At 41.5% G+C, this 24685-nt stretch overlaps 3 pseudogenes; all 3 read left to right on the top strand.

Annotated features, from left to right (window-relative positions):
- The first annotated feature begins 1624 nt into the window (after nt 1-1624).
- LOC109876462 (myosin heavy chain, fast skeletal muscle-like) lies at nt 1625-10823 on the top strand (annotated as a pseudogene).
- A 1728-nt stretch (nt 10824-12551) lies between these two features.
- On the top strand, nt 12552-12702 carry LOC116357092 (uncharacterized; annotated as a pseudogene).
- Nucleotides 12703-15313: 2611 nt separating this feature from the next.
- On the top strand, nt 15314-15432 carry LOC116357087 (uncharacterized; annotated as a pseudogene).
- The last annotated feature ends 9253 nt before the right edge of the window (nt 15433-24685 follow it).

Here is a 24685-nt window from a genome sequence, read left to right as displayed (position 1 = left end):
CACTGAAATAACATTTTATTCCAAGTGTGTTTGTGTTTGAATAAAGACCCGAAGAATTAAATCAATGTGTGGATGTTGATTGGACAATGTATATGTGCTTTGCAGAAGCCATTGCTTTGTTTCTACCAGAATATTTTTTCTCAAATGTATTAAATGAAATACAGAAATATCTCATTTACAGTATTCACATTTAAGTATTCACAATACATGTTAGAATCACCTTTGGCAGTGATTAAAGCTCTGAGTCTTTCTGGGTAAGTCTCCAAAAGCTTTGCACCCCTGGATTGTACCATATTTGCAATATCACAATATATACAGTACCAGTCAAAAGTCTGGACACACCTACTCATTTAAGGGTTTTTCTTTCTTTTTACAATTTTTTACATTTTAGAATAATAGTGAAGACATCAAAACTGGAATCATGTAGTAAGCAAAAAAGTAGCCATCCTTTTCCTTGACCACTTTGCACACTCTTGGCATTCTCTCCAACATTTTCATGAGGTAGTCACCTGGAAGACAATTAACAGGTGTACCTTCTTAAAAGTAAATTTGTGGAATTTCTTTCCTTTGTAAAGCGTTTGAGCCAATAGGTTGTGTTGAGACAAGGTAGGGATGGTTTACAGAAGATATCCCTATTTGGTAAAAGACCAAGTCCATATTATGACAAGAATAGCTCAAATAAGCAAAGAGAAACAACAGTCCATCGTTACTTTAGACATGAAGGTGAGTCAATACGGAAAATTTCAAGAACTTTGAACGTTTCTTCTAGTGCAGTCGCAAAAACCATGAAGCGCTATGATGAAACTGGCACTCATGAGGAAGACCCAGAGTTACCTTTGCTGCAGAGGATAAGTTCAGTAGAGTTAACTGCACCTCAGATTGGAGCCCAGATAAATGCTTCACAGAGTTCATGAAACACACATCTCAACATGCACTGTTCAGAGGGGAATGCGTTAATCAGGCCTTCATGGTCGAATTGTTCCATTGAAACCACTACTAAAGGATGGACACCAATAATAAGAAGAGACTTGCTTGGGCCAAGAAACACGAGCAATGGACTTTAGACTGGTGGAAATCTGTCCTTTGGTCTCATGAGTCCAAATTTGAGATTTTTACCTTTCAATGTGTGTGTAAAGAATTGTGTCACGACTTCCGCCGAAGTTGGTGCCTCTCCTTGTTCCGGCGGCGTTCGGCGGTCATTGTCACCGGCTTTCTAGCTACCACCAATCTACGTTTCTTTTTCCATTTGTTTTGTCTTGATTGTACACACCTGTTTCCCATTACGTTATAATTATTTCCCTATTTAACCCTCTGGTTCCCATGATGTTTTGTGTGTGATTGTTCCTTGTTGAGTGTTCCTTGTTGAGTGTTAGTCTTCTGTGTCATTGTGTTTTTCCCTGCGTGGAATTTATGATTGTTTATTTTTCGAGTAAACTACGTTATTTTACTCAGTTCTGTGTCCTGCGCCTGACTCCGTCCTCACCTCTGCACACTGACACTTGAAACAATCACGCACCAAAAATATGGAATCAGCAAGTGCACCCAGTCCTCCTGTACCAGTAGAGGAACAGCAGCACGCGACTATTGGAACAGCCATGGATCGCGTGCTGCTCACCATGTGACGATGGCAGAGAGGGGTTTTTCCCACACCTCCATCAACTTTCACCCCAACCAACACCACAACCCACAGCGCTGTCCACCCCTCCATCACCTGGACATCAGGACCCTGGCTGCCAGCGTGGGATGGAATGAGAGGGCCCTGCAGGGACACCACCCTTACCCTCGACCAGCTGGTGGATTTATCCATTCGGCTGGATAACCTGTTGGCCACCCGCGGACGTCCGGATCGGGGTCCGTCCATTCCATCCCCCAGCACCTCCGATCCTACACTGTACTTTTGGTAATACTTTGTGAGTAGGCAACAAATACAATCATCTTAAATTCACATGTTGAATTTACTACCTCATACAAGCTTGCATTTCACCCTATAAATAGTGGAAGTACACAAAATGTTAACCTCAGATTGGTGATGTTAGTCTAGACATTTATAGACATCACGATGACAAGATTGATTGTTTTAAACAGATCTGTCACGACTTCCACTGCTTTCGGGCGGTCGACATCACCGGTCTTCTAGCCATCGCCGATCCACCTTTCATTTTCCATTTGTTTTGTCATGTTTTCCCAGTCCCTCATTACTAGACCGGGTCTGGCTCTCGACCCGAAACCTGTCCCTCCGCCTGCCCTGCCGGAAGCTGGGTCCGAGGTTTGTGGGGCTATTTGTACCGTATTAACCCCTCAATCATGTGTGTCTCCTCAGGCTGGTGGTGGCTGGTCTGCTCCAGGAGTCTGAGGTGCGGGGGGTTCCTCTGCCCCCTCTGGACATTGAGGATTCGAGGCATCGGGCGAGGGGCCTTCAATAACTCGTGGAGTGGGAGGGGCACGGTCAGTAGGAGACAGGCTGGGTTCCGGTGGAGGACGTGTTAAGACAATTCAATTCTGCGGGATTTTCACCGTCTCCGTTCGGATCGCCCTGCACCTCGCCCTCTGGGTCGTCCCCGAGGTCGGTGTCGGTACGCTACTGGAGCCCCGCGTCAAGGGGGGGGGGGGGGGGGGGTACTGTCCCGACTTCCCCCAAAGTCTTTTCCTCTCCTTGTTCAGGCATCGTTTGGCGGTAGACGTCACCGGTCTTCTAGCAATCGCCGATCCACCTTTAATTTTCCATTTGTTTTGTCTTGTTTTCCCACACACCTGGTTTACATTTCCTCATTGCAGCCACAGGAACACACACATCTGTATATAACCCTCTGTTGCCCCATGTCTGTGTGTGGAATTGTTTGTTGTAAAGTGTATGTGCACTTCAGACTGGTTTGCGATGGGTTATTTCAACCCATATTTTGTTGTTCTGGGTGCTGTTGGTTTTCTCCTCATTAAACTGCTCTGGTTATAACCCAGTTCTGCTATCCTGCACCTGACTTCCCTGCAGCCCGTTACGCAACTCTTACAAGATCAATATCTTAGGTTTTGTACCATTGATTTTTCCAAGCGCTGGGTTGCGCAGAACTTAGAACGTGAAGTTAAGTCAATGGCCACACACCAATACATGGATTTGACAGTCAAACCATTACTTAAATAGCAGTCAACTGTTGTCACTGTTGTTATTCTATAGAGGGTGGTGATTCGTTTAGGTTAACTAACAAAACAAGTGGTCTGGTTTCTTTTCCATGATGGAAGCCTCCAGAAATCAACATCCAACATTCCACAATATAGATATAAGCCTTCAAGTACTCATCTAACCAACTTCTTCAGGGCCAGCCAGGCCCCCTGTCGCACCCCAGGCGCCCTGAAACCCAACCCCCATAAGAAGAAGCCCAAATACGACCTGCCTTTGCCCAGTATACATACAAGGTCAGGAGACCAACACTGGTTTTTCGTCTTGTAGTTCAACTTGTTATATACACCATTTAAAGGGATAGTTCATCCCAATTACAAAATTAGTTAAGTTGCGTTTACATTTCATTTGAAATCCAATGCATCCAAAGTGTACATTATTCTTTCCAGGTTCATAACACATTTTTTGGTCCCTTTCAGATCACAGCCATGTCAACAGTGGGCGACAGACTTGAAAGAGACATGAATTATCTGTGAGATTCAGTGAACAAGGCTGGAAGGTGAGATTCTATCTCTCTTAACTACTCATTGTACTGAATAGATAATCGTGAGTATGGAAAAAAATATGGTATGCAATTCCTATGTAAAGAAGGTTCTCTGGTAGTTGTTCAACATTACTTCAACTTTTACAGGGCACTCTTTCTTTAATGATTTTTTATTTTTATTATTAACAGATATCATCAAACAAAAGAGGAATAGTCACATGCAAACAAGCATACAAACAAACTATTTACATGGCCAGGAATCCTAAACAAACAAATCATATTCATTAATATTGTCACGCCCTGACCTTAGATAGCCTTTTTATGTCTCTATTTGGTTTGGTAAATGTGTGATTTGGGTGGGCATTCTGTTCTGTTTTCTATGTTTTTGTATTTCTATGTTTTGTCCGGGTATGGTTCTCAATCAGGGACAGCTGTCTATCATTGTCTCTGATTGGGAATCATATTTAGGCAGCCTTTTTCCCTGTTGTGATTGTGGGAAGTTGTCTTTGTTAGGGGCACTATAGCCCTTGTAAGCTTCACGGTCGTTTTTGTAATTTCTTGTTTTGTTGGCGACATTTTACTAAATAAAAGAAAATGTTCGCTCACCATGCTCCAACTTGGTCTTCCTTGAACGACGGCCGTGACAAATAATACAACCATTTTGAATTGCCTTTTTGTTTTTCATTTTAGTTAAAGTGGTGCCATATTGTTTGAACTCGTTTATAAAAGTGAAAAAAGTTAGGTTTTGAATTAGACCATTTGCATTTGTGAATATGAAATTTACCTAGTATTATTAGCAGGTGAATTAAATATACTACATCTTTATTTACATCAGAATTTCTGAAATAAATCATTATATCAAAACCATTAAAAACCACTAAAATATCCTGCTATAAATACAGGTAAAAAACTAATGCAAAATCCTTCTCCATTCCACAGAAATCACAGTTATATTCAATTTTCAGCTTGTGTCACGCCCTGACCATAGAGAGCCATCGGGGAGAACTATCATCAAGGATGAGGTCATTATAGTCAGTCATATCTAAGATCAATCTTATGTTATTACTAATGTGTCGACCATGCATAAAACCAGATTGTTCTTCATCAATTATATGATGCAAGCCTTGTTTCAACCTCTTAGCAAATACAAGGGCAAATAATTTCCCATCATTATTCAACAGGCTACTGGGTCTCCAGTTGTCTCTATAAAGAGTATCCTTATTAGGTTTGGGAATTAAAGTAATTACACCTTGCTTTAAGGAAGCCGATAACTCCCCTTTTTCTATTGATTCTTGAAACATAGCAAGAATGAAAGGAATCAATTTATCATTGAATGCTTTATAAAACTTGCTTATTAAACCATAATTTCCAGGGGACCTATTGTCCTTAAGGCTTTTAATACAGTCTTTTATCTCAATTTCAGATAACTCATCATCACAAAAATCCCTGAAATCATTATCTATCTTCTTAGCAATGTTTGCTACATTGTCTAAGAAAAGATCCATATTGGAAGTTGGCTGGGCTGATGTATACAGATTCTGAAAAAACTGGGCAACATGCTGAGAGATTTCATTTCGCCTGCCCTTTTTTCTAAATTAAAGAAATCATTTCTATTTTTCCATCCATTTTCGTCTTGATCTTACAAACGCTTTAGTTAGGTCAGTTTTTTTAGTATAATCCATTATTCCCTTTATGATGTCATATTCTTTCTCTCTCTTGGCACGAGCAATTTATTTTCCCATTGAAATAGCCAAAAGCCTTACTTCATTCTCTAGTAAAGTCTTGTTCATTTTCCAGTAACCTTTGCTAACTTTTTTTGGTTGACAAACTATGCATATTTATACTTTATTGAGATCCCTTTGTGGTCTGTTAAAATCGATGGTTCAATCGAGACTGTATCAATCTTGTCAGCCATATCTTCAGGTATCAGCCAGAAATCAATACGGGATTGTATAGATAAATCTTTGGTACTCCATGTAAGCATAATCTTTATCTGGGTTCTAATTTCTCCAAATATCTAGAACACCTAACCTTAGACATATATTCCTAATCTCACAAACAGTATTGCTATCCTTAGGAGGCCATCTTTCTAGATTATCATGTAATAATGCATTAAAATCTCCACCCCATATGACTTTGGCCAATGGAAATTTTGACATTTTATTTATTTTCCTCTCAATGTCTCTAAATAAAAATAGAGTTACTTGACTTGTTATTGGAAGAATAAGTATTTACAATGAATTGAACGTGGTTGACATCTACCAAAAGTATAATCCATCTCCCTGTATTATCTGCTTCTTGACTCAATATATGACCCTTAAAGTTGCCTTTTAAATAGCTGACCGATTAGTACCAAATGAAAACCAAATATCATTCCCCCATTGACACTTCCAAAACGCAGTATCTGTGGAGGAGGCCTGAGTTTCTTGAATGAAAGTCGTCACTCTTACCCTTACAGTACAAAAATAAAGATTTCCTTTTCAAAATATGACAGATTCCCCTGGCATTGATAGAAAAAACAGAAATGGACATTTACTATCACAGTGACTATATGAAGAATATTAAACTTGTATACGTTCACATGAATCAGGGTCTCACAAAAAGAAAGGTTCTTACTAGTTGCAAATAAAAACAATCCTTCACCTAAATTATATATATATATATATATATATATATATATATATATATATATATATATATTTACACTAAAGGTCAACCGATTATGATTTTTCAACGCCGAAACTGATGATTGAAGACTCAAAAAAGCCGATACCGATTAATCGGCCGATTAACAATTACAACAATACTGAATGAACACTTATTTTAACTTAATATAATACATCAATATAAATCAATTTAGCCTCCAATAAATAATGAAACGTGTTCAATTTTTTTTTTATAATACAAAAACAAAGTGTTGGAGAAGAAAAAGTGCAATATGTGCCATGTAAAAAAGCTAACGTTTGAGTTCCTTGCTCAGAACATGAGAACATATAAAAGCTGGTGGTTCCTTTTAACATGAGACTTCAATATTCCAAGGTAAGAGGTTTTAGGTTGTAGTTAATATAGTATTTATAGGACTATTTATCTCTATTCCATTTGTATTTCATATACCTTGTAGATAGATCAACTCTCCAGTAGGAGGTGCTGCTCAGCCTATTGTTTTTTTCTGATAGAGATTATTACGTTGAAGATCTGATGTTGTTTCAAAGGTTCAAATTCAACATATTTTATGCAAGGTTTGTCAGTGTTGAAAATGTTACCATGTTGATGTAATCCTGTAGTTTAATTTTCACTTTAAAAAACAGTTTGTTAATAACTTTTTTCAAATCCAATGTATTTTCCATGTAACAATACATTGACAAATGTTGAAACAATGTTGATTTAACCAGTTTGTGCCCAGTGGGTAGTTATAAAGGCCGTGACATAGTACCAAACTGCCATTCTATTATGTACAGAGGGGTTAGGTCAGAACATTAGAACATTGTGGGAGGCAACCAAGATGTCTAGAGAGACTAGTGGTAAGGGGGCTCTGAGAAAATGTCAATAAGTATTGGAACATTTGTTTTGGAACAAATTGTTCACAATAAAACCACCCTCTGTCGTCCAACAGGAAGAAGCTGGCCCAGCGTCTGCAGGAGGCTGAAGAGACCATCAAGGCAGACCTCTTACGTCGACCCGAGACGCAATCGTCTCATCTAGCCATCAGCAAATGCAAATGCGCTACGCCAAATGCTAATAGCACTCGTTAAAACTCAAACGTTCATTACACATGCAGGGTAGTGAATTAAAGCTACACTCGTTGTGAATCTAGCCAACAAGTCAGATTATTAAAATGCTTTTCGGCGAAATCATGAGAAGCTATTATCTGATAGCATGCAACACCCCGAAATACCTGAATGCGACGTAAACAAAAGATTTCGCATAGCCGGCGCAACACAAAGAGTAGAAATAAAATATAAAACATTCATTACCTTTGACGAGCTTCTTTGTTGGCACTCCTATATGTCCCATAAACATCACTATTGGGTCTTTTTTTTCGATTAAATCGGTCCATATATACCCAAAATAGCCATCTGTGGAAACTGTGTGATTCAGAAAAAAACACAGTTTGAAAACGCTACGTAATTTTTTTAAATTAAAAAGGTCGACGATAAACTTTCACAAAACACTTCGAAATACTTTTGTAATCCAACTTTAGGTATCAGTAAACGTTAATAATCTATCAAATTGATCACGGGGCGATGTGTATTCAATAGCTCCACGATTTCAAATCATCTTCCAAAATCTCTCTTCCAAACCTTCCTGTCGGAGACCGGATGGAAAGTGATCTCTCTAGTACGTTTGACCAAGAAACAAAGTCATCGGAAATGACGAGACTGGCGACATCGTGTGGAAGCTGTAGGAATTGCAATCTCGGCCCCATTTAATTTAGTTTACATGCAAGTGGCGCATTGATACTTTTTTCAGTTTTCAGTGACCAGATTTTCTTGCGCTTTTTGATGAAACACACGCTCTGTTATAGTCACAGCCATGATTTAACCAGTTTTAGAAACGTCAGAGTGTTTTCTATCCACACATACGAATCATATGCATATACTATATTCCTGGCATGAGTAGCAGGACGCCGAAATGTTGCGCGATTTTTAACAGAATGTTCAAAAAAGTAGGGGGTCGACTTAAGAGGTTTTAACACCAAGTGTGCCTCCCTGGAGAAGACCAAGCAGAGGCTACAGGGAGAGGTGGAGGACATCATGATTGACGTTGAGAGAGCTAACGCAATGGCCTCCAACCTTGACAAGAAGCAGAGAAACTTTGACAAGGTGAAAATGAATATACCTCACCCTAGGGTAATATGTTCTGTCTGCTATTTGATCACTTGTAGTATAATTGTACCATATTCCTTATTCAAAACTCCATCAATGAGTTCTAATGAAAACTCTATGGATTTCCCTAGGTTCTGTCAGAGTGGAAGCAGAAGTATGAGGAAAGCCAGGCTGAGCTGGAAGGAGCTCAGAAGGAGGCTCGCTCTATGAGCACTGCTCTTCAAGATGAAGAACTCCTACGAGGAGGCTATGGATCATCTGGAGACTCTGAAGAGAGAGAACAAGAACCTGCAACGTGAGCATCTGACAGCAGTTCTATTTTGCTCATGTTTGACTAGTGTTGTAAAAATGGATAAACTAGGAGTGGTGGGTGGAATCAGGCGCAGAGAGCAGGGTTCAGTCGTTTGTCAAATTTATTAACTGGCGCAACAAAAACGGTCACGCCATCACACAGGGCGTATACAAGTTACCAGTCCAAACAACAGGACAAAAATAGTCCGGAGAATAAAGACACGAACAAATAACACCATCCAACAGAGTAACAAGAAACAAGCCCGCACAAATACCCAGCGGGCCTAGTGCCCTTAAATAGCCTACAAACAAACCCTAACACAAAACAGGTGTACCCAATTACCCAATAACCAAAAACAAATGGAAAGGGAATCGATGGCAGCTAATAGGCCGGCGACGACGACCGCCGCCTGAACAGGAAGAGGTACCATCTTCGGCGAGGTTTGTGACATCATGTTTGACTAGTGTTGTAAAAATGGAGGGAGCTTTAACCATCAAACATACATTCAATTACTATTACACCATCTCTGAGTATAAAATTATATTTTTTGTACTCGTAGTCAGTGTTCCTATGAACAACCCAAGGAAGTGGAGGGCAATTATATTTGCAAGACCATATGAAGTGCTGTTAATTATTTATCTGTTATTATGATTCAATGTCAACTTCAGTGCATTGGTAATATCCACAAAAAAATGATCTCTCAAGTCTAAACTGCTCCTGTGTTTGTGTGTGCAGAGGAGATCTCCGACCTGACTGAGCAGATTAGAGAGACTGGCAAGAGCATCCGTGAGCTGGAGAAGGCCAAGAAGAACGTGGAGACAGAGAAGTCTGAGATCCAGACGGCTCTGGAGGAGGCTGAGGAAAAAACTACAGCTGTTTGATGGGAAAAGCAGTGTTACTGAGCCAATGCTAGCTACAGTCCAATGGACCCTGTAATGGTGTTTATTGTAGTCATATATATTTAATTGCTGGTGTTATTCACATCCAAATGTATTGAGCACAAATCGGCTGACTGCTTCTCCTTGTTCAGTGCACACTGGAGCATGAGGAATCCAAGATTCTGCGTGTTAACTGGAGCTGAACCAGGTCAAGGGTGAGGTAGACAGGAAGCTGGCTGAGATGGATGAGGAGATGGAGCAGATCAAGAGGAACAGCCAGAGGTTGACTGACTCCATGCAGAGCACCCTGGACTCTGAGGTCAGGAGCAGGAATGACCCCCTAAGGGTGAAGAAGAAGATGGAGGGAGACCTGAACGAGATCGAGATCCAGCTGAGCCACGCCAACCGCCAAGCGCCCGAGGCCCAGAAACATCTGAGGAATGACCAGGGACAGCTAAAGGTAAAGGGAATGGGACATCAGGCTCAAACATCTGAACATGGGGAGGGATTTGTTTGTGAATCTTTAAAAAAAAGGCTTGAACCGAGAAATTTAAAATATTGAATAGATTGGACTAATATACTGTAGAAATTTAGGGATATTGAGGAAATTCTTACCAATAAACATTTTTATCACCGATCCTATCACCTCTACTTCCACAAATCCTAATGAACCTGTCATTATGAACCCCAGGATGCCCCACTGCACCTTGATGATGCCGTCCGTGCCTCAGAGGACATGAAGTAGCAGGCAGCCATGGAGGAGTGCAGGAACGGTCTGATGGTGGCTGAAATCGAGGAGCTGAGAGTTGCCCTGGAGGTGACAGAGAGAAGCCGTAAAGTGGCTGAGACTGAGCTGGTAGACGCCAGCCAGCGTGTTGGACTGCTGCACTCCCAGGTACAGGTCAAAATCTATTTCTTATGAAACTCAACCAAACATACCATTTACAAAGTGCTTGCTTGTATATGTCATAACTTCTGCCTTATGACATGTAAGTGCTCTTGAGAGTCAAACAATTTGTCTTGTTTCCTCCAGAACACCAGCCTTCTGAACACCAAGAAGAAGCTGGAGACTGACCTGGTGCAGGTGCAGGGAGAGTTGGAGGACATCGTCCAGGAAAGCAGGAATGCAGAGGAGAAGGCCCAGAAGGCCATCACTGATGTGAGTTCTTAGGATCTATTGAATTACATCAACTTAATTTGGCCCCAATGGTAATGGGACTGGTTAACACTAGTATTGGCTGAGCCTCTAGGCATCCCAGTTTGAGGCAACGTCGATTCTAACAGCCTAATAAATACATTTAATCTACAGTGCCTTCAGAAAGTATTCATACCCCTTGACTAATTCCACATTTTGTTGTGTTACTGCTTGAATTCAAAATGGATCCAATTGATTTTTGTCTCACCAATCTACACACAATACCCCATAATGACAAAGTGAAAATATGAATATGAAATACAGATGTAATTTCCATAAGTATCACACCCCTGAGTCAATACTTTGTAAAAGCACCTTTGGCAGTGATTACAGCTTTGATTCATCTTGGGTATGTCTGTATCAGCTTTGCACATCTGGATTTGGGGATTTTCTCCCATTCTTCCTTGCAGATTTTCTCAAACTCTGTTAAATTCTATGGGGATGGGATGTGAACAGAAGTTTTCCACAGATTTTCAATGGGATTCAAGTCTGGGCTTTTACTGCACTTTCACATTCTTGTTCTGAAGCCATTCCAGTGTTGCTTTGGCTGTATGCTTGGGGTCATTGTCCTGTTGGAGTGCACATTTTTGCCCTAGTCTACGGTCACTTGCACTCTTAGTCAGGTTTGCCTGTATTTGGCTCCATTCATGGTTCCCTCTATCTTTACCAGTCTCCCTGCCGCTGTAAAGCATCCCCATAGTATGATGCTGCCACCACCATGCTTCACAGTAGGGATGGTGTTAGAAGGGTGTAATAGTACTTTGCATTCAGCCCAAAGAGTTACATTTTTTTGTCAGAATCTTTTGCCTTACAGCCGTTCACGTGCCTTTTTGCAAACTCCAGGTGTGCTGTCATGTGCCTTTTTCTCAGGAATGGCTTCCATCTAGCCACTCTCCCATAAAGCCCAGATTCTGTAGTTCTGTCAGAGTGGTTATTGGGTTCTTGGTCACCTCCCTGACCAAGGTCCTCTTGCTCAGTTGCTCAGTTTGGTTGGACGACCAGCTCTAGGCAGAGTCTGGGTAGTTCAATATTTTTTCTATTTCCCAATGATGGAGACCACTGGGCTCTTGGAAACTTTCAACACTTGTTACCCTTCCCCAGATATACAGTATGTCTCATCATAATTTTATCTTGGAGATCTACGGATAGTTCCTTGGACTTGATGGTATGGTTTCTGCTCTGACATGCACTGTCAACTGGGACCTTATATAGACAAGTGTGTTTCTTTCTAAATCATGTCCAAACAATTTAATTGGCCACAGGTGGACTCCAATCAAGTTCTAGTGACATCCCAATAATGATCAAAGGAAATTGGATAAACCTGAGCTTCATTTGGAGTGTCATAGCAAAGAGGTGTCAATACTTAAATGAGATATTTCTGGTTGACTATCTTTACCCTGAAATTAACCAACCAGGAAGAAGGTGGAATTTGATCCTTACAGAAAAACATGATGTTTTTCTTTCAATATTATGTGTCCTTGCGTGCACCATAAATTGAAAAAGGACATGTCAGTCAGTTTAACAATGTTTTTGGTTTGATGATATTTCAACTGGAAAATAGATTATGGTGTATGATATGATGTTGTGGTACATTCTTTTAAAACATTTTTAATTTAATTATTATATATATTTTTTAAACCAGTGAGTTTTGTGTTGAAAACTGCTTGGTTCGATAAGAGCATCTAATATGGTTATAGACGTGTGAATTTTTCACTGTGTTTGATGGAAAAGTTTAATATCTGATACGACTACATATTAAATAGATTTTTCGAACGGGGAGTCGGTAATGGGGCTTGCTCCATCTGCTCCATGCATCGACCCGGTTTTGCAGTACCTCAGGAACGGTGCAACACTTTTCTCCCATTGTCAAGGAAAAAAACTACACAGAGGCATGTAAACAGCCAGGAGAAGAAGGGAGGGAAAGAAAGGCGAAGCGCCCTTCGTGGGGTCCCCTGTTTCCCCTCCATTTTACTTTAAAAAAAGGTACATTCACCAAGATAGTGTGTGTCTGTCTGTGCCTTTTTCCCCACAACCTCCGAAAATGTGGCTAGTGGGTTCGGGAACCACCCGCGAGAACCTGGCCAACAGTGCACAGAGTGCGTCTCAGGCCCCGACCTCTGACTTCCATACGACTCTGGATTCTCTTCATTACGCACATACCTTTCACCAAAGACTTCCGTGCGTGGCTCTATGGTGGACAGCCTGAAGTCAACCACAATGTTTCTGACCAAGGGGAACATAAAACAAAATTATATTTAATGTCTTGTCAGTTAATGCCAGGTCGATTGAGAGACACTGCCAAGCGAACGTGATAACCACTACACTACAGAAACTGCTGCTAGAACTATCAACAAGGAATAAACCGAATTTTACAGATATTCAATGCACGTGTTCGAATTTCCAAAATAAGGCATTTATGAACATTCTGTGTTACAAACTCAGTAATAATTGCATGTGTCAAAGAGCACTGTTTTGAATCGGGGGCATTTATGAAAACTATGCAATGTCGGGGGCATTTATGTAAAAATGTATTCTCTGTTACAAATACGTTAAATATTTTATGCGTCAATGAGTGCTGTTTTCAACAGGTTTCAAACCGGGGACCTTTCTCGTGTTTAGCAAACATGGTAACCACTACACTACAGACACTCCTGCATGAATTATCAGCAAGGAGTAAACTGAATTTGACTGATATTCATTGCATGGAATTGAATTCACAGAATGAGGCATTCATGAAAAAGGGAATTCTCTGTTACAAATACAGGACGTATTGCATGTCTCAATGAGCTCTGTTTCCACCCGGCTCTGAAACAAGGGACATTTCGCGTGTTAAGCAAACGTGATAACCACTACACTACAGAAACTGCTACGAGAACTATCAGCAAAGAGTAAACATAATTTTACAGATATTCATTGCATGAATTCAAGTTTCCAAAATAAGGCATTTATGAAATTAACTATTTTCTTTTTAGAAATACAGTACTTAATGCATGTGACAAAGGTGTTTCTGTTTCCACCCAGTTTTAAACCACGGACCTTTCGCGTGTTAAGCGTATGTGATAACCACCACACTACAGAAACGGCTGCTTGAACTGTCAGCAAGGAGTGCATAAATTCTAATTGTCAGAGTAAGGCATTTATGACAAAAAGATTTCTCTGTTACAAATATAATAATTATTGCATGTGTCAATGAGCGCTGTTTCTACCAAGTTACGAACCAGGGACTTTTAGCATTTTAAGTGAACGTGCAAACCACGACACTACGGAAACTGCTGCTTGACTTGTCATCAATTAAATCCTGCTTTTGTCAATTTATATTTTGCTGGACAAAATGGCTACATTTTTCTTTGTTTTGGTGGTGGTCTAACATAAATATATGCTGTGTTTTCTTAATTTTTAACTTGCAAACCACGACACTACGGAAACTGCTGCTTGAATTGTAATCAATGAGTAAACCAAATTTTTCAGATATTTATTGCATAAAGTCAAATTTCCAAAATAAGCCATTTATGAAAAATATTTCTCTATTACAAATATGATAACTTTTGCATGTGTCAATTACCGTTGTTTCTGCCCAGTTTCAAACCAGGGACCTTTAGCATTTTAAGTGACAGTGCAAACCACGACACTACAGAAACTGCTGCTTGACTTGTCATCAAGGAGTAAAACACATTTTACAGATATTCATTGCATAAAGTCAAATTTCCAAAATGAGGCATTTATTATTATTTTTTCTCTATTACAAATAGGATAACTTTTGCGTGTCAATTACCTCTGTTTCTGCCCAGTTTCGAACCAGGGTACTTTAGCATTTTAAGTGATCTTGCAAACCACGACACTACAGAAACTGCTGCTTGAATTGTCATCAAGGATGTAACCAAATTTTACAGATATTCAATGCATAAATTAAAATGTCCAAAATAAGACATATATGAAAAACAAATCTCTTTAACAAATAAGTGTATTATTCCATGTGTCAATTTTCGCTATTTCTGCCCGGTTTTGAACCGGGGAGCTTTCATGTTAAAAGCCAATGTGATAACCACTACACTACAGAAACTGCTGCTACATCTATCAGCAAGTAGTAAACTGAATTTTACAGATATTCATTGCATAAATTCAAATTTTCAAAGTAAGGCATTTATGAAAAATATTTCTCTATTACAAATACGATAACTTCTGCTTTTGTCAATTACCTCTGTTTCTGCCCAGTTTCGAAACAGGGACCCGTTTAGCATTTTAAGTGAAATTGCAAACCACGACACTACAGAAACTGCTGCTTGACTTGTCATCAAGTAGTAAACTGAATTTTACAGATATTCATTGCATAAATTCTAATTTTCAAAGTAAGGCATTTATGAAAAATATTTATCTAAATGTTGAACATGCAACAGCTGTTAATCAGACTCACTTTGACTTTATATAGTGCACTGCCTTGTGGAATTTCAACTCTTTTCTAGTTTCTTGCTTACGACCACACCGTCCTGAGTACGCCTGATCTCGTCTAATCTCGGAAGCTAAGCAGGGTCGGGCCTGGTTAGTATTTGGATGGGAGACCGCCTGGGAATACCAGGTGCTGTAAAGCATTTCGTAACTGCCTTGTGGAATTTCAACTCTTTGTCCGTTTTTTCCCACAAGGCTTATCCTCTACCCGTTTATTACCAGGAAGTTCAGGGCGCCTGCATCGGAGAAAGTGTGGAGGCAAGTTTTTCCAGGGATGGAAGTTGAGAGGTTGTGGGAAAACATGGTAGTGAGGCTCAATAGTATTGAATGTACCCATTTTGATTTTATGTTGAGGCACAACCGTGTTATTACCAAGGTGGTGTTACATCAGGTAGACAGGTCAGTGTCTCGTGTGTGTGATGTATGTACAGATAAAGATGAAAATCTGATGCACATGATGTTTGAATGTGTTGATGTAGCTGGGTTCTATGTGAGGTTGAGGGATATGTTAGAAAGGTACTGGGGAGAAGAGTTAATAGGCGGGGTTGATTGGAGGTGTTTGGTATTGTTTGAGGGAAAGAGGGTGACAGTGTGGAAGGTGTTTGAGGGTTTGGTAAGGAAGGATGTAGGATTGAGCAGGAGGATTTTGAGAGGGTGTTTATGAAGGATTGTGGATTGATTGCTGTGGGGGGAGGATGGTGGTTTGGTGTATGGGTTTTGATGTGTAAAATTTTTGGAGATATCAGTAAAAGTTTGAAAGAATTGTTTTGAGAATGTCTTAGTTTCTACTTGATAAGGAGGTGTTTTGAAACTCTCTATTCTTGTGGAATGTGGTTTAGCAAAGTATTGTATGCAATGGTAGGATAATTTTAGTTTTGGTATTTTAATTTCTCTATTTTTGATTTGATAGGGGGTGAATTGTTTGCCTGTCAATGTCTAGTATTGGGTTGATTAAAATGGTTTGTGTATGTTCACCATTAAATTTGTATATAATGTCAAATAAGATTATAATTTTTTTTAAATATAATAATAAAAAAAGTACTCCTGATCTCGTCTGATCTCGGAAGCTAAGCAGGGTCGGGCCTGTTTAGTACTTGGATGGGAGACCGCCTGGGAATACCAGGTGCTGTAAGCTTTTTGTCACTGCCTTGTGGAATTTCAACTCTTTGTCCGTTTTCTCCTCTCCCACAAGGCTGAAATATGTGCCCTCGCTTTGAAATAAGAAGAAGAGACAAACGGTCGACGGGAAATGTTAATGGCGAATAGGGTGATTTTGTTTTTTGGGGGGGGGATCAGGCAAAAGGGATTTTACATGAACATTACAGTGCCTTGCGAAAGTATTCGGCCCCCTTGAACTTTGCGACCTTTTGCCACATTTCAGGCTTCAAACATAAAGATATAAAACTGTATTTTTTTGTGAAGAATCAACAACAAGTGGGACACAATCATGAAGTGGAAGGACATTTATTGGATATTTCAAACTTTTTTAACAAATCAAAAACTGAAAAATTGGGCGTGAAAAATTTTCAGACCCTTTACTTTCAGTGCACCAAACACTCTCCAGAAGTTCAGTGAGGATCTCTGAATGATCCAATGTTGACCTAAATGACTAATGAGTGTAATGAGTGTGTAATCAAGTCTCCGTATAAATGCACCTGCACTGTGATAGTCTCAGAGGTCCGTTAAAAGCGCAGAGAGCATCATGAAGAACAAGGAACACACCAGGCAGGTCCGAGATACTGTTGTGAAGAAGTTTAAAGCTGGATTTGGATACAAAAAGATTTCCCAAGCTTTAAACATCCCAAGGAGCACTGTGCAAGCGATAATATTGAAATGGAAGGAGTATCAGACCAATGTAAATCTACCAAGACCTGGCCGTCCCTCTAAACTTTCAGCTCATACAAGGAGAAGACTGATCAGAGATGCAGCCAAGAGGCCCATGATCACTCTGGATGATTGCAGAGATCTACAGCTGAGGTGGGAGACTCTGTCCATAGGACAACAATCAGTCGTATATTGCACAAATCTGGCCTTTATGGAAGAGTGGCAAGAAGAAAGCCATTTCTTAAAGATATCCATAAAAAGTGTTGTTTAAAGTTTGCCACAAGCCACCTGGGAGACACACCAAACATGTGGAAGAAGGTGCTCTGGTCAGATGAAACCAAAATTGAACTTTTTGTTTGGCGTGAAAGCAACACAGCTCATCACCCTGTACACACCATCCCCACTGTCAAACATGGTGGTGGCAGCATCATGGTTTGGGCCTGTTTTTCTTCAGCAGGGACAGGGAAGATGGTTAAAATTGATGGGAAGATGGATGGAGCCAAATACAGGACCATTCTGGAAGAAAACCTGATGGAGTCTGCAAAAGACCTGAGACTGGGACGGAGATTTGTCTTCCAACAAGACAATGATCCAAAACATAAAGCAAAATCTACAATGGAATGGTTCAAAAATAAACATATCCAGGTGTAGAATGGCCAAGTCAAAGTCCAGACCTGAATCCAATCGAGAATCTGTGGAAAGAACTGAAAACTGCTGTTCACAAATGCTCTCCATCCAACCTCACTGAGCTCGAGCTGTTTTGCAAGGAGGAATGGGAAAAAATGTCAGTCTCTCGATGTGCAAAACTGATAGAGACATACCCCAAGCGACTTACAGCTGTAATCGCAGCAAAAGGTGGCGCTACAAAGTATTAACTTAAGGGGGCTGAATAATCTTGCACGCCCAATTTTTCCGTTTTTGATTTGTTAAAAAAGTTTGAAATATCCAATAAATGTCGTTCCACTTCATGATTGTGTCCCACTTGTTGTTGATTCTTCACAAAAAAATACAGTTTTATATCTTTATGTTTGAAGCCTGAAATGTGGCAAAAGGTCGCAAAGTTCAAGGGGGCCGAATACTTTCGCAAGGCACTGTAGCTAGCTAAATAAGGTTAGCAAGATGCTGCTACACTTGACCGTGGTATTTGTTCATGTTTAGCAACTCCCAATTAGGGCATTCCTCTAGGACAGGAAATTCCATTGAAAGTGGCATCAACTTCTGGGGATCCTGTCAACTGATCCTATTCAGTTTCAAACATCCATGCTGCACAGGCGTGTGAACCATCCTTTATGTTTAGTGCAATAACTGTTTTAAACACAAGGGGTCACTTGTGCCTGAATTCAACCCAAAACCAACAACTATTCAGTCAGTGTTAAGAGCAGTTGTTTGAAACCAATCGGAAAGTCAAGCCAAGCTTGCCAGCCGCTCTTGATTTCCATTTGACTGACCATCAGTTTGTCACAACACTGAACTCTAGCCAACCAAAAGGATAACATTGAGTAAAAAGGTGTAGGTAACGCCAACATTAACCTTTTCACACGCGAGTTCCAAATATCTTCAACAGTCGCCCCAGTGGGAGTTGATTTTATGCGCGTGATGTCAGAATGCACTCACCGTTACAACATGTGGACATTTAACCCGCGCTGAGCTCAGACCAAGGCACACTACCTGCTAATTGTCTATAGGCTGTTTCAAAAACACTTTTGAAGGTGGTACTGAATATGAGCTAATGCTAACGCAATACAATGCAGTCAGGTTATCACGTACACGTCTGTCAGACTAATGGTGATCTCAACTGGAGTACCCCCATTGTCTGGAATGCACTGAAGTCGTTAGTTGATTTGAACACGGCATCAGAGTGTCAACTATGGTACCTCAGGGTTGCCAGATCAGACCCCCTTTCCAGGGGTATTTAGCTTAGAAAAACTGTCTGCCCCGCCATTTATTGTTGATAAATCCCCCATCTTATTAATATTTCCTGCATCATCCTCTCCATAATACCTTCCCCCAAGGACTTCACCTCCCAAAATGGATTGAGCTATATCTTGCAACTCTGTTTAGCTTTCGTGCTAAAGTTGTATTGGCTTTTTGATTAGTTAACTGTAAACTACTTGTCATGTGTACGCCGTAAAAAGTACAAATATTTGTCACATGCTGAAGTGGCCAAACTAAGTTAAGACCTCAGGAAATTGGCACAGTGGACGGCATTCTGGGATTAGGGAGTTCTTGCTTGACAAACATGGCTGCCATATTTTCTAAACTAGATTTACATGTTCCAATGGTACGCTGCAGGGACCAGTCAGTGATAACAAGCATGTGATCCTACGCGCCAGACTCTCCCATAAGTGTTATATTGGGTGGAGATCTGGTGACAGACCGCACATGGCTCAAACCATTGTGACCACTCATGACATATTGATGGGGGCATAGCCACGGTAGCCAAGGTAAATGGCCTGCCAAGCATGATAGGTTGCTAATTACTTTTGTGTGATTTGGATTGATCCCCTCTACCACACGGAACCCCACTAATCTACTGACGGAGCGCAGGAGGTGGCTAACAACAGACCTCCATCCTATGCTAGCTTGCTACCGATGCCCTGGCTAGCTGTCTAAATCACCAACCAACCTCTCCACTCACCGGACCCTTTTGATCACTCGACTAAGCATGCCTCTCCTTAATGTCAATATGTCTTGTCCATTTCTGTTCTGGTTAGTGTTTATTGGCTTATTTCACTGTAGAGCCTCTAGTCCTGCTCACTATACCTTATCCAACCTATTAGTTCCACCACCCACACATGCAATGACATCTCCTGGTTTCAACGATGTTTCTAGAGACAATATCTCTCTCTTCATCACTCAATACCTAGGTTTACCTCCACTGTATTCACATCCTACCATACATTTGTCTGTACATTATACCTTGATGCTATTTTATCGCCCCCAGAAACCTCCTTTTACTCTATGTTCCAGACGTTCTAGACGACCAATTCTCATAGCTTTTAGCCGTACCCTTATTCTACTCCTCCTATGTTCCTCTGGCGATGTAGAGGTGAATCCAGGCCCTGTAGTGCCTAGCTCCACTCCTATTCCCCAGGCGCTCTCTTTTGACGACTTCTGTAACCGTAATAGCCTTGGTTTCATGCATGTTAACATTAGAAGCCTCCTCCCTAAGTTTGTTCTATTCACTGCTTTAGCACACTCTGCCAACCCAGATGTTCTAGCTGTGTCTGAATCCTGGCTTAGGAAGACCACCAAAAACTCAGACATTTTAATTCCAAACTACAACATTTTCAGACAAGATAGAACTGCCAAAGGGGGCGGTGTTGCAATCTACTGCAAAGATAGCCTGCAGAGTTCTGTCCTACTATCCAGGTCTGTACCCAAACAATTTGAACTTCTACTTTTAAAAATCCACCTCTCTAAAAACAAGTCTCTCACCGTTGCCGCCTGCTATAGACCACCCTCTGCCCCCAGCTGTGCTCTGGACACCATATGTGAACTGATTGCCCCCCATCTATCTTCAGAGTTCGTGCTGCTAGGCGACCTAAACTGGAACATGCTTAACACCCCAGCCATCCTACAATCTAAACTTGATGCCCTCAATCTCACACAAATAATCAATGAACCTACCAGGTACCTCCCCAAAACCTTAAACACGGGCACCCTCATAGATATCATCCTAACCAACTTCCCCTCTAAATACACCTCTGCTGTCTTCAACCAAGATCTCAGCGATCACTGCCTCATTGCCTGCATCCGTAATGGGTCAGCGGTCAAACGACCTCCACTCATCACTGTAAAACGCTCCCTGAAACACTTCTGCGAGCAGGCCTTTCTAATCGACCTGGCCGGGGTATCCTGGAAGGATATTGATCTCATCCCGTCAGTAGAGGATGCCTGGATATTTTTTTAAAATGCCTTCCTAACCATCTTAAATAAACATGCCCCATTTAAGAAATTTTGAACCAGGAACAGATATAGCCCTTGGTTCTCCCCAGACCTGACTGCCCTTAACCAACACAAAAACATCCTATGGCGTTCTGCATTAGCATCGAACAGCCCCCGTGATATGCAGCTGTTCAGGGAAGCTAGAAATCATTATACACAGGCAGTTAGAAAAGCCAAGGCTAGCTTTTTCAAGCAGAAATTTGCTTCCTGCAACACTAACTCAAAAAAGTTCTGGGACACTGTAAAGTCCATGGAGAATAAGAACACCTCCTCCCAGCTGCCCACTGCACTGAAGATAGGAAACACTGTCACCACTGATAAATCCACCATAATTGAGAATTTCAATAAGCATTTTTCTACGGCTGGCCATGCTTTCCACCTGGCTACTCCTACCCCGGACAACAGCACTGCACCCCCAACAGCAACTCGCCCAAGCCTTCCCCATTTCTCCTTCTCCCAAATCCATTCAGCTGATGTTCTGAAAGAGCTGCAAAATCTGGACCCCTACAAATCAGCCGGGCTAGACAATCTGGACCCTTTCTTTCTAAAATTATCTGCCGAAATTGTTGCCACCCCTATTACTAGCCTGTTCAACCTCTCTTTCGTGTCGTCTGAGATTCCCAAAGATTGGAAAGCAGCTGCGGTCATCCCCCTCTTCAAAGGGGGGGACACTCTTGACCCAAACTGCTACAGACCTATATCTATCCTACCGTGCCTTTCTAAGGTCTTCGAAAGCCAAGTCAACAAACAGATTACCGACCATTTCGAATCTCACCATACCTTCTCTGCTATGCAATCCGGTTTCAGAGCTGGTCATGGGTGCACCTCAGCCACACTCAAGGTCCTAAACGATATCTTAACCGCCATCGATAAGAAACATTACTGTGCAGCCGTATTCATTGATCTGGCCAAGGCTTTCGACTCTGTCAATCACCATATCCTCATCGGCAGACTCGACAGCCTTGGTTTCTCAAATGATTGCCTCGCCTGGTTCACCAACTACTTCTCTGATAGAGTTCAGTGTGTCAAATCGGAGGGTCTGCTGTCCGGACCTCTGGCAGTCTCTATGGGGGTGCCACAGGGTTCAATTCTTGGACCGACTCTCTTCTCTGTATACATCAATGAGGTCGCTCTTGCTGCTGGTGAGTCCCTGATCCACCTCTACGCAGACGACACCATTCTGTATACTTCCGGCCCTTCTTTGGACACTGTGTTAACAACCCTCCAGGCAAGCTTCAATGCCATACAACTCTCCTTCCGTGGCCTCCAATTGCTCTTAAATACAAGTAAAACTAAATGCATGCTCTTCAACCGATCGCTACCTGCACCTACCCGCCTGTCCAACATCACTACTCTGGACGGCTCTGACTTAGAATACGTGGACAACTACAAATACTTAGGTGTCTGGTTAGACTGTAAACTCTCCTTCCAGACCCATATCAAACATCTCCAATCCAAAGTTAAATCTAGAATTGGCTTCCTATTTCGCAACAAAGCATCCTTCACTCATGCTGCCAAACATACCCTTGTAAAACTGACCATCCTACCAATCCTCGACTTTGGCGATGTCATTTACAAAATAGCCTCCAATACCCTACTCAACAAATTGGATGCAGTCTATCACAGTGCAATCCGTTTTATCACCAAAGACCCATATACTACCCACCATTGCGACCTGTACGCTCTCGTTGGCTGGCCCTCGCTTCATACTCGTCGCCAAACCCACTGGCTCCATGTCATCTACAAGACCCTGCTAGGTAAAGTCCCCCCTTATCTCAGCTCGCTGGTCACCATAGCATCTCCCACCTGTAGCACACGCTCCAGCAGGTATATCTCTCTAGTCACCCCCAAAACCAATTCTTTCTTTGGCCGCCTCTCCTTCCAGTTCTCTGCTGCCAATGACTGGAACGAACTACAAAAATCTCTGAAACTGGAAACACTTATCTCCCTCACTAGCTTTAAGCACCAACTGTCAGAGCAGCTCACAGATTACTGCACCTGTACATAGCCCACCTATAATTTAGCCCAAACAACTACCTCTTTCCCAACTGTATTTAATTTTAATTTATTTATTTATTTTGCTCCTTTGCACCCCATTATTTTTTATTTCTACTTTGCACATTCTTCCATTGCAAAACTACCATTCCAGTATTTTACTTGCTATATTGTATTTACTTTGCCATCATGGCCTTTTTTGCCCTTACCTCCCTTCTCACCTCATTTGCTCACATTGTATATAGACTTGTTTATACTGCATTATTGACTGTATGTTTGTTTTTACTCCATGTGTAACTCTGTGTCGTTTTATCTGTCGAACTGCTTTGCTTTATCTTGGCCAGGTCGCAATTGTAAATGAGAACTTGTTCTCAACTTGCCTACCTGGTTAAATAAAGGTAAAATAAAAATAAATAAAATAAAACTCAGGAACCACACCTGTGGAATAACACTTGTTTAGGCCTTATAAAACAACAAGTTACCCATTAATGATGAGATTCCAACGGGGTGCGGGAGCCGCGGTCCTCGTTGAGGGTGGCCCAGCAGTGGTCAAGCACCAGCACTACCTTGGGGTCAGAGGACCTGGTCAGCTCCACCTCAAAGTGCAGAGGCTGTCTCAGGTACCTCACCACTGGATAGTCCTCCTCCTGGTGGAACGTGTTATACGAGACGTCTGGAACACAGAACAAGACAACCGGGGGTCGTGTTCAGTGGGCACCATCTGAACTTGTCCATTAAGAAAAGCTTGTTTATAATATCCTGTTGTGCCCCGATGAACACAAGCCATTTATAGCCAACACTACCCCCCCAAATCAGCTCCTCACCATTACTACATAGCCACACCTGTAGATCTCAGAACGCAAGAGTAATATATCACAAGGCTTACATTTTTGGGAATGGTTTTGTAAAGGAGACCTTCCAAGATTCTTTTAGAGGCTAGGGGTCAAGTTGAAATTCTGAATTTGTGCACGCTTACCCTGAACGAGTCTCATTCTGAACATTAGTTGACCCGTCCCAGTCTCTGCAAAAGGTTCGTTGTCACGCGGCATGGTCAGGAAGGCCAATGTGCGAGTGATGTTGACCACATAGTAGCAGGAAACCTTTAACCTTAAAAGAGTATGCAACTTCAATAGGGGAAATATGCAACTTCAATAGGGGAAACTTCAAGCAGTGGAGTGGACACTCTGATAGTAGAGGCACATTTTCCCTGTATACAAAGTATTGAGCAATTGGTGAAGGAAAAAAAACACCCTATAACAGCTAATAGCTACAATTGTGATGCGTAATGCACTCATACAGCATGAATTGTTGATAAACTATGTAGTAGAGGGGAACTGCTTATTACAGCCTACAGAAGCAAACAGCCCATAAATACACAGTACCCATCACCTCAGGGTAATAGTCATTTTACCTTCCTGGTGGTGCCACAGGAGTTCACAGTGAAGTGGAAGTAGGCGAAGCGATCGTCACTGTAGGTGGGACCACAGGCGGGGTCGCTCAGGGTCAGCTGACGGGGTTCAGACCGGGAGCAGACTCCACCTTCACTGCCAGCGCAGTCATCGTTCCGGTAGAGAAACACTCTTGGAGGTGGGGGAGCAAAAGACAGGTAGCCATCAGACCTGGGTTCT

This window comes from Oncorhynchus kisutch, linkage group LG24 (assembly GCF_002021735.2).
Source record: "Oncorhynchus kisutch isolate 150728-3 linkage group LG24, Okis_V2, whole genome shotgun sequence".
Classification (NCBI taxonomy): Eukaryota; Metazoa; Chordata; class Actinopteri; order Salmoniformes; family Salmonidae; genus Oncorhynchus; species Oncorhynchus kisutch.
The sequence above is the reverse complement of the archived record's forward strand: the minus strand, read 5'-3'. Positions and strand labels throughout refer to the sequence as shown.